The sequence below is a fragment of the Acomys minous genome (assembly GCF_964271855.1).
Source record: "Acomys minous genome assembly, chromosome: 12".
NCBI classification, from domain to species: Eukaryota; Metazoa; Chordata; class Mammalia; order Rodentia; family Muridae; genus Acomys; species Acomys minous.
The window spans coordinates 2,244,022-2,254,325 of NC_140493.1; positions in this window are offsets into that span (position 1 = coordinate 2,244,022).

Here is a 10,304-nt window from a genome sequence, read left to right on the forward strand (position 1 = left end):
CCAGGCCAGAGGCTTCCTCACACCACACCCAGACCTGCCAGGCAAGCTGAACAGGCCTGCACCGGCCCTGCCCCCAACTGGGAGCCAGCAAGTTCCACGGGGCAGGAGCGCCCCCCAGAGGACATCATGGGACTAGCGCTCTTTAGGCTCCTGTGGCCCAGCCAGAGCTGGTGAGGACAGGTAGAGCAGGCATGGGCGCTGCAGCTGGCAGGGAGAGCAAGTGGTGCTGCAGTTGGAGGGAGTCTCGCTTCAACTGGGTGATGGTGGCACTGACTGGGGCGGGAAGAGAGGGCAATACCCTAAAGCTGATGATGGGCCTGGGCTGAGAGGAGCAAGAACCAAGGGGAAGGAAAGGTCAGTCCAGCCTGAGGGGTGGCGATCAACCAGACCTTCCCTTTCCTTGGCTCCTTATAGTCCAGGCGCCCCATCCTCCTCTCTAAACAGCCTCTGGAGGAGCTGCCTGCAGCCCTGTGAGCCACTCAGGCCTGCACACATATTGACACGGGTCTGCATGACACAAGAGAAACCAAGAAACTTGAACCAGAACGGGTCAGAGCCGGCTTCCATGGGGGGCCTTTAGGAACCCACAGAATCCTCTCCTTCTACTCACATGACACACATGGCCTGGATCCTGGAGTGGCCCCCAAAAAAATCTACCAAGGGCCTCCAACCAAGGAGGATGGCTTTATCTGGTAGATGCAAGTGGAATCACTCTCAGGTCCCAAGTGGACCCTAAATCCAATGACAGGTGACCTTGTAAGGCTGACCAGGAGAACACACAGGCACATGGGCAGCTCAGAGCAAAGCCATGTGCACCGTGGTACCCTCAAAGCTGCTAAAAGCCAAAAGAGGCAAACAGGGTATCTGCCCTGGAGCCTTCACCAGGGGTACAGCCCACAGACCCCTTGGTTTAGCGTGGACTCACAGACCTCACCTGTGAGGGAATCGACTTCTGGCGTTTTAAGCCACCAAGTTGGTAAAGCCTTAAGACAGCCACCAGAAAACAACACTCATGGAAATCAGAGCACCTCTGCACCAGGCACGGTGGCACACGCCTTTAATCCCAGCACTTGGGAAGCAGAGACAAGAGGATCACTGTGAGTTAGAGACCAGCCTGGTCTACTGATTGAGTCCAGGGCAGCCCGCTTGACATACAGGACCCTCTGTTTTAACACCCCCACTGCACTAAACCCCATTCTGTGAATTTGCCAAGCCTGGCCAGCACCCACTAGACAATATCATCACGTGATGGGTCACTTCCGCTCTGCAGAGTCCAGATTTCTTCAAACCATGGCATGACAGAGGGCAGGAGATCTAACAGTCCTCTGGGGCTGTTTTCTATTGCTTGGCTAAGGCACTATGACCAGGGCAGCTCACACAGTACAGTGTTTCATCTGGGGCTCATGGTCACAGAGGGCTACAGCCCAGAACTGTAGAGGAATGCTGATTCAGAACATGGCTGCTCTGGTAAGAGGTCACATCTAAAGACCTTCTAGGTCTGTGTGATCCAGCTGGAATACAAACACGCCTTTAATCCAGGAGACAGAGGCAAGCAGATCTGAGTTCAAGGCCAGCCTGGTATAGAGCAAGTATCAGGTAAAGAAAAACTCAGGGCCAGGTGTGGTGGTGCATGCCTTTAATCCCAAACAATGGAGGTAAAGTTAGTTTGTAGAAGGAAGCACCCATGTTGGAAAGTGATGTCTAATTGAATGTCAGAAAAGGTGATGAGTCAGAAAAGATTTGACAGAATAGGATATGCCCAACTCTCATGAGAAGAGAGAGGAAAGGGAAGCTACCTAAGAGGCAGTTTTACAGAGAGGAGGCAGTTTTACCAGGACAGTAATAGAGAGATGGGTTGCAGAGAGAGAACTCAGGTGAAGACAGAATGAGCCAGAAAATGAGAAGCCAGGAGATTAGCACAGATGGCTGAGTTAGTTTGAGGCCAAGCAGAGCAATTCCTGGCTGAGAGAGAAGCCAGATTTTTAAAAATCAGCTGGGGGAGGAGCTAGAGCCAGAACAGCTGAGTTGAACCAGCAGCCCAGAGCTCAGAAAGAACAAGTAAGGGTGAGCTCATTAAGCAGTGAGTCTCAGAGGCTGAAAACATTCTAGGCCTAGGTTAGATCGTATGGAGGCTAGAAGCTTCCAGGACCAGGCCTAGGTTAGTAGAAGGAGGCAGTTAGCCTCCCAGACAACAACTGAGCCAGGAGAATGAAAATTACTTTTACAGCCGGGCATGGTGGCGCACGCCTTTAATCCCAGCACTCAGGAGGCAGAGGCGGGCAGATGGCTGTGAGTTCGAGGCCAGCCTGGTCTACAAAGTGAGTCCAGGATGGCCAAGGCTACACAGAGAAATCCTGTCTCGAAAAACAAAAACAAAAACAAAAAAAAGAAAATTACTTTTACACGTGACCGTTGTGGCAGGGATCATGCTGCAGGCAGGCGTGGTGTTTGCACAGGAGCTGAGAGTGAATCTTGATGCCTTCCCTGAGCTAACCTAAGACTATTTGTGCTCTTAACACAAAGTTCTTTCCCCAAGCCTCTACCATGCTATATGTCCACTGCCTTTTCCTACAGTGTGTTCATGTCTAATAATGTGTATTTCACTGCAGATTACAAACAGTGATGATGCTAACGTGTCTAAATTTTTATCTCCCTTTGTGAACTTAAAAGGATTCTTGTAAGCTCCAGGAAATCCATCTCTCAGGTCAAATGGATTCCGGGTAAATTCTGTCAATCCAAAGCCTAAGTTTCTTACCAATCGCGTATCTCTAAGGGTGGGATTCCTTCTCTTTTTCACTGGTTTTGGGACTCCCTCACCTAACTCCCTGATTGCCACCTTTCTGCACCCAACAACAGCTAAATTCCCCCTTCCTGGTCACATAAATGCTTCCCTTTGTCCAAGAGACTGCCAGCACCTCTCTGCTTCACCGGGGGTGGAGGTACCCCACCTCTTTGCTGACAGCTAGATTCATTCCCATCGGGTGAGCTTTCAGATGCAGCTTCCTCCCCGCAGCCACTGTCCTTGCTGTCCGCAGCTGCTGTCCAAATCCCGGTGCACTGGGTAGCTACGTCTCTGGGCCATCTCACTGCGCCGTCAAGCTGCACACTTGGTCGCTAGTCAGGGCTGATGAGCCACTGACCAGTCTGTACCTGTCCCTTGGGTCACTATCCATTTTCGGGGGATGCCCTAATGGGTTACTGACCTCACCTCCCCCATGGAAAATGTCCAGATGCCTGTTCCTTCTAACACACTTTTGGGGTGTTAGAAAATCTCAAATCCCTACACCCACATTAAGGGCTTCTAAGCTTACACACCTCTGCAACCAAACTTGGACAGATCCAAAACAAAACCATTTTAGTTATTGTCATCAATCGGGTAAAATGGAAGGAAGTTCCCCGTGTTCAAACCTTTCTCTTTGCCCTCCCAAGAGTTTCAGATGGACACCAAAGGGGAATTTTTCTCCCTGACCTACTAACTTTCTCTTCTGGCCACATATATGTTCCAGTATCCTGCCAGACTGCCTACATCTGGAACATCGTCAAATCAGCTGCCCACAAGTGCTCCCGCCCAACCTCAGAAACCGTGCCAGCTGGGTCCGCATTGCTCCTCCGAGCTGGACCTGCACTGCCCTTCCCAGCTGCAGATGTTCTCAGACCCTGGACAGCAAATACAACAGCCTGTTCTTCCGGAACCTGGCCACTATCGCCGCCCTACTGTCAGCAGGAAGTAGTTAAGGCAATTACTTCGCCCCTCATCCATTTACAAAAGGCTGAGATGGTGTGCTCCAGGCCAGGGACAAACAGCTCCAGGTTCCTCCAGCATTCCTCGGTCCCTATCTGCTGCAGGACATGGCTGACATAGCCTGCCCTCCACCTTAAACTTTCAGGGCAGAGCTTTTCCTTCCTCTTCATCATATAATTTGGACATTTGTTGCCATTGCTTTTTTTCTATCTCTTTTCTCCGTTACCTACATTTATATACTTTAACTTAACTTATATAAAAAACAATCCAACGTTGTTCTTTTTTTTTTTTTTTTTAATTATAGTAAAAGGTAGGAATGTTAGGACTCGGCTTCAGTCTGCCTTCCTGTGATGTCATTGCTTACCTGCCATGGGGGCGTGGCCTGCCCAGGGCCATATAAAAGAACAGACCCTCCATCATGAGGTTTCTCTCTCTCTCTCTCTCTCTCTCTCTCTCTCTCTCTCTCTCTCTGGGGTACCCCTCCCCCTTTTCCTTCTTCCCCCCATGCTCATTTAATAAACCTCATGTAACAAAATATCTGGTACCTTGTATCTGTCATTATCTTATTCTTATATTTAAAAGTGGTCGGCCGAACATGGTGGCTCACGCCTTTAATCCCAGCACTCAGGAGCCATAGGCAGGCGGATCTCTGTGAGTTCGAGGCCAGCCTGGTCTACAAAGCGAGTCCAGGACAGCCAGGGCTACACAGAGAAACCTGTCTCAAAAAAAAAAAAAAGTGGCCATCCTCCCCCTGCAGAGCCCCAGTTGTTTTCTGAACCTTAGTTTTATCACTACTGACAACCGGCTTCTTTCCAAAGACAGAGTGGGAGGCCATCCGTTCCAAAGTCCTCCCAAGCCACGGAAGCGAAGCGCTCGGCCCCTGGAAGCAGAGGTGGCAGGAACGCTGTGCCTAGAACCAGGCCACTGGGTGGGGAGGAGGAACCTGAGTCTGCTCTATCTGCAGGAAGCAGGCTGTTTGCTCTGTGCCCACAGCGTCTTTATCTCGTTGTAATAAAAACCGCTCACAAGGGCCTTGCGAGGAAGACCACTGAGGGGTGGGTGGATTGCCTGTGCCTTAAGAAAAACATTTTGAGGCAAAAGGAAATCGTATTTTATGGGAATGTGTTGACTAATGCTGAGGACACCGCACTCGGGGACACTGAGTACTCCAGAAAAGGCACCCACAGCGTTCAAAACAAACTCTCTCTCGGGGCAGGATGGTCGGGTCAGGGTCAGGACCCAGAGTGCCCAGAAACTGGCTGCCTAACTCAGCCCAACAGCACATGCTAAGTGCCTGGCACAGACACTAGGCTGCACCGAAACACTGGCCGGCCCTCGAGAGCAGCCACTGTGCTGGAAACACGGCCCCGCGTGACTGAGCCTCCTTATCAGAGACTTGGAGAATCGCGCGGGTCCTCTGGTGGGAATCTCTCCCACAGCCTCCAGTCAGACAAAGAGCCACCTGGTGGGAATCTCTTCCACAGCCTCCGGACAGACAAAAAGCCATACTGCAGGCGGCAGAGGAAGTGTCTTTTAACGGCAGGCCTCCACTCAGAAAAAGGCCGGCAGCCTCTGAGGAAGGCTCCAGACCAGGCCGACTAGGAAAGATCCAGTGCCACCCAGGCTTTGCCACCTACCACTTTCTGTAGAAGTAGGCACGGGGCCCTCATTCTGCCTAGGATGGGCTCACCTTGGGCATGAGAACTGCGCTCAGCTTTCTTAGGCCAACGGAGGAAGCAGTGACTAAGCGCGTTTTACTACCATCGGTTTAACTTTGCTGTCAAAGGCTGTTGTGTGTGTCCCCAAAACCATGGGTGGGTGTTTGAGAGAGGAGCTGCTAACCAAATTTATTGCTGTGTACCCTGTTGGCTTCAGTTAGCTTTAAACAGGAAGAACTAGGTCGTTGTCACAAGCTTCCTCTTTAGCAGTTGGCTACGTCAGGGCCCCCCGCGGTGTGCTTCTGAGCGTGTTGTTGCCTCCTGTGGGTCAGGATTTTTGTCTTGATTTCGCAGCCCCAGGGGTTGAACCTGCAGCCTGGTGCGTAGCTAGGCAGGCTCCCTGCTGCTGAGCTACGCCTCCAGCCGTCTTCCGCTTTGTTTTTAGCTAAGCAATAGCAAGCTCCCTGAGGACCGCTTGCCTGCGGGCTGCATTTGGAAGTCTTCTGCCTCCACTCTGTTCCCTAACCCCTTGCGGGCCACAGGGCTCGCATCTCGCCTGGTGCGGCTCTTCATTTGCCTGTAGTGTCTATCTCCCTCCTCTTTCCTTCTCTTCCTCTTTTTCTTCGTTTGGTCTGTTTGTTGAGACACGGTCAAATGTCGCCTAGGCTAGCCCTCTAATTCACCATGTGGCTAAGAATGCTTCTGTCTCCCCAGTGCTAGGATCACAAATACGAGCCACCGAGCCTGACCTGTTCTTTGTTAGTCACTCTGTGAAAGCAAAGAGCCCTCGCTAGGCCGCGGGGTTGGGGGGTGCCCGGCAGGCGATGCTTTGTTAAACTTGCAAATTTCAAGAGAAGACCAAATCCATGATTATCCAATTAGAGCAAGCGGTATTTTGGAGTGCATCGGAGATTGGCCAGCCGGCTGTCTCTAAGCCCTTTCAGAGGAGAGAGGTGCTCACAGGGGCGAGAGAGTTGGCTGTGACACAGAAAGAGACGGTGAAAGGGAACGAAGGGTTGGGGTGTATATATCACATGACTGGGGTCGCGAGCAGTTTACATCAGACCTAAGAAACAGGAGCTTATTCTTAATTAGAAATAGAAGCCTTAGCTTACAGCAATTTAACACTGTAAGCTACAGTAGGGTAACTCTTACCCTACACGATGTATTAGTCCAGTCTTGGCCTTACAGTTTCCCAGCATCCCTTGCACCTGAGGCAGTCACCTGACTGGGTGCTGGATGGACATTTGGATGCTGACAGCATAACAGAGATGAGGACAAACCTTTTTGTCTTGTCCCTCCCTAATAGGACCTTGAGCTTTGCTCAAACTTGACCTGTGGGACCAGAGAACTGCAGCAAAAGATCCCGGCCGGCACTTCCGGCAAGCTAAGGGAACTGAGACTCCATCCTGCTTAGGTTACTGTTGTGAAACTAATGCAGCAGGCAAAGCCACAGACTGATGTCCCCCTAGTTGTCCCCCTGGGAAGTGCCATCCCTCGCACTTCCTCCCAGCAACCACCTGGGCACTGGGCAGTTGCCCTCCCAAGGACTTCACAGCATGCTGGGAAAACTGAGCTCCAGAGTGTGGCTGACCTAAGGCTGCCCCATCACCACCCCGAGAGAAGTGAGAGCAAGTCCAGCTCAGAAGGTGGAGTCTGACAGTGGGGAGACAGAGGACGGAAGGGGTCAGTGAGAGCAAGTTCTTCCCTGGCACTGGGATCCTGGTGCTGCTCTGAGTGAGAACAGCCCCATAGGCTCACGCACTTGAACATTTGGGTCCCAGTGGATGGAACTGTTTAGGAAGGATTAGAAGTTGCGGCCTTTGTGGAAGGAGGTGTTGTCACTGGCAGTGGGCTTTCACATTTCAAAAGTTCACACCAAGCCCAGTTAGCTCTGTCAGGACCATGATGTAAGGGTTTGGCTACTGTTCCAGAAACCTGCCTACCATGAAGGTCATGGACCCACCCTCTGACACTGTAAGAAAACCCCCAGTTTTAAAGCCTCTTCTTTAAGTGCTCGGTCCTGGTGTCTCTTCACGGCACTAGAACAGTAACTAAGAAAGATCTTACTCGGGGTTTCTATTGCTGCGACGAAACACCATGACCAAAAAGCAAGTTGGGGAGGAAAAGGATTATTTGACTTACACCTTCATATTGCTGTTCATCACTGAAGGAAGTCAGGACAGGGACTCAGAGGGCAGGAACCTGGAGGCAGGAGCTGAGGCAGAGGCCATGGAGGGTGCTGCTTCCTGGCTTGCTCCCAGTGGCTTGCTCAGCCTGCTTTCTTATAGCCCTTGACCACCAGCCCAGGGATGACTCCACCCACAGTGGGCTGGGCCCTCCCCATTGATCACTAATTGAGAAAATGTCTTACAGCTGGATCTCAGAAGGCATTTCCTCAACCGGGGCTCCTTCCTCTCTGAGGACTCTAGCTTGTGTTGGGCTGACATAAAACTATCCCGTACACCTTGTATTGTTCTTGTGGGTTCAGGGGAAGACCCCGAGTCCGGACCCACAGCCCCAGCAGTCTGCGCGGCTGGCACACCCAGTGCAAGGCTAGACCTGCTGGGTGGCTATGACTTTCATGCCCTTCAGTGTTGGCTGTCACGTAGCAGGTCTCACAAGGCACACACTGGGTTTTGTGCTTCTGAAGAGGAGGTGTCTCTGCCACAGCCCACCAACACATGGCAGCCACCCAAAGGGTAAGGACAAGGGGGATAGTGAGGAAAGAAAAACCTAATTCTACTCAGAAAGTGGGCAGACTCAAGTGAGTCTCTGTAAGGAGCTGAGTCGAGGGAAGGGCAGGCTGGGTCGCGGGGTGGGGGTGGGGGATGGGTGGGCGGAGGGGGTCAGGGGATGGGGGCGCGGAGTCTGGAAGTACAAATCTTGCAGCTAGGCGCGGCAGCACATCAGAGAAGGAGGCAGGTAGATCTCAGGGTTCAAGAACAGCCTGGTCCCTCCTCGCTGCCGTAGCACAGTGGGTAAAAGATACCAGTCGCCCAGCAGGACAACCTGAAGTCTTCTCGAGAGACTTCTGTGGTAGAAAAAGAGAGAATCTACTGCCTCCATCCCTCCCTCGGTCTTCTGACCTCCACACATGGACCATGGATTGATCACACACACACACATTCACACACACACACACACACACACACACACACACACACACACACATTGTAAAATTTAAAAAGCATTAAAGAAAAATAAAAAGTGGATCCACAAAACAACCCTGGAGGAAACAGCTTCCCTTTAACTCCAGCTCCTCCCTTTCACATAGTTTTTGGTTTCGAGTTTTGGCTTTTGGGGACAGGGTCTCTCTGTGTAGACCTGGCTGTCTGGAACTCTCTTTGTAGACCAGGCTGGCCTTGAACTCACAGCGATCCGCCTGCCTCTGCCTCCCGAGTGCTGCGATTAAAGGCCTGCGCCACTGGGCCAGTCTTCACATAGTATTTAATGGCAATTGTGATGCTGTTCCTTCCTTAAACAGTAGCATGTTGCCAGGGGCACAAGAGGGTCCAAAGCTAATTGAGGGCTTGGGCTTCCTCGATGGCCTCCTGGCCTCCTGATGGCCGGCTAGCTCCCTAACCAAGCCCTGCAGCTGCCAGGATCTGGGAGTGGGAAAGGAGTGTGCCGCTGACCTGTTTCCTAGGCAACGCCTCGGCCGACTGTTCCAGCAAGCCACCCATGGCACCCACTAGAGGGCACCACTAGAGGGCACCACTAGCCCTCAGATGCCGCCCCAGCGCCTCAGTTCTCTTTCCTGCTTTTTGAAGGGGATGTTGCGTCATCTCTTGTCTCATTGCAGGCACGTAGGACTGCAGGCATGCACGAATGCAAACACACGCACACGCGCACACAGCACACACGCACACAGCCTGTGTCTTTTGCTGAGGACGTCGCCTATTCTTACTTTCGCTGGCTTCATCTATGCTGTGGGTCAGCAAACTCAGAATGGGGCCAGTGAGTTTTGCTGTGGGCTTCTTAGAAAGCCACTTCGGGGGTCTCTAGGAGAAGCTCCCAGAAGCCCCACCCCCCACCCTCCAGACACCAGGAAGCAGAAGCCCCGGGAGGCACTGTGCCATTTAGACCACACGGGGGCGCCAGTCTCGGATGTGTGCTGGACAGGGATGGCCTGGAGGGGACGGGGAAGGGCTGGGTCTGGGGGAGGTGGGTGGCTAGAGGAACCACAAAATCCTAAGCAGAATCAAACCAACCCTGGCCCCCACCTCCATACAGACTAGCCACCTAACCTGGTGACTGTCCAACCCAGTGTGAGAGACGCTTTTCTTGCAAATGAAAGAGCCCAGCTCACCTAGGGCAGTGCCACCCCCTGGGCCGGTGGCCCTGGGAGCTTTAAGCAAGCAGGCTGAACAAGCCATGAGGAGCAAGCCAGTTAGCAGTTAGCAGTTCCTCTGTGGCCTCAGCATCCGCTCCTGGCCTCCGCGTTCCTGCCCTGACTTCCCTCAGTGATGGACTGTGAGGAGGAGCTGTAGGCGGAAATAAACCCTTCCCTGCTCCTAACCCTAGGCCGCTCTCCAAGATGAGACCCTATTGTCTCCCCAGGCCCCTACTCTGGGGGCACCTGCAGGCTAGACCTGAGGATGCAGACAGGAAGGAGTGCTCCCCGGACCTGTCTGCCAGAGAGGCACTGTGTGGAGTGAGGGCAGCAGAGTGTGGGCCTGGGGTGAGGCAGAGCCTGATCTGAGGAGCCTCAGGTGACCGTCAGGCCTACCAGGATGCCTCGGCAACTTGCAGTCTGAAAGGAGAAGGGTGCTGGGGGCAAGGTGAGGGGAGCTGCAGGCAGCAAAGGAGTGGGGGTTTCTAGGGAGACCACAGAGTTCTCGGTAGGGGGGAAACAGCCTCTGGTGTCCAACATAGGGGTTCTCGGTGCTGTGGAACTTTTT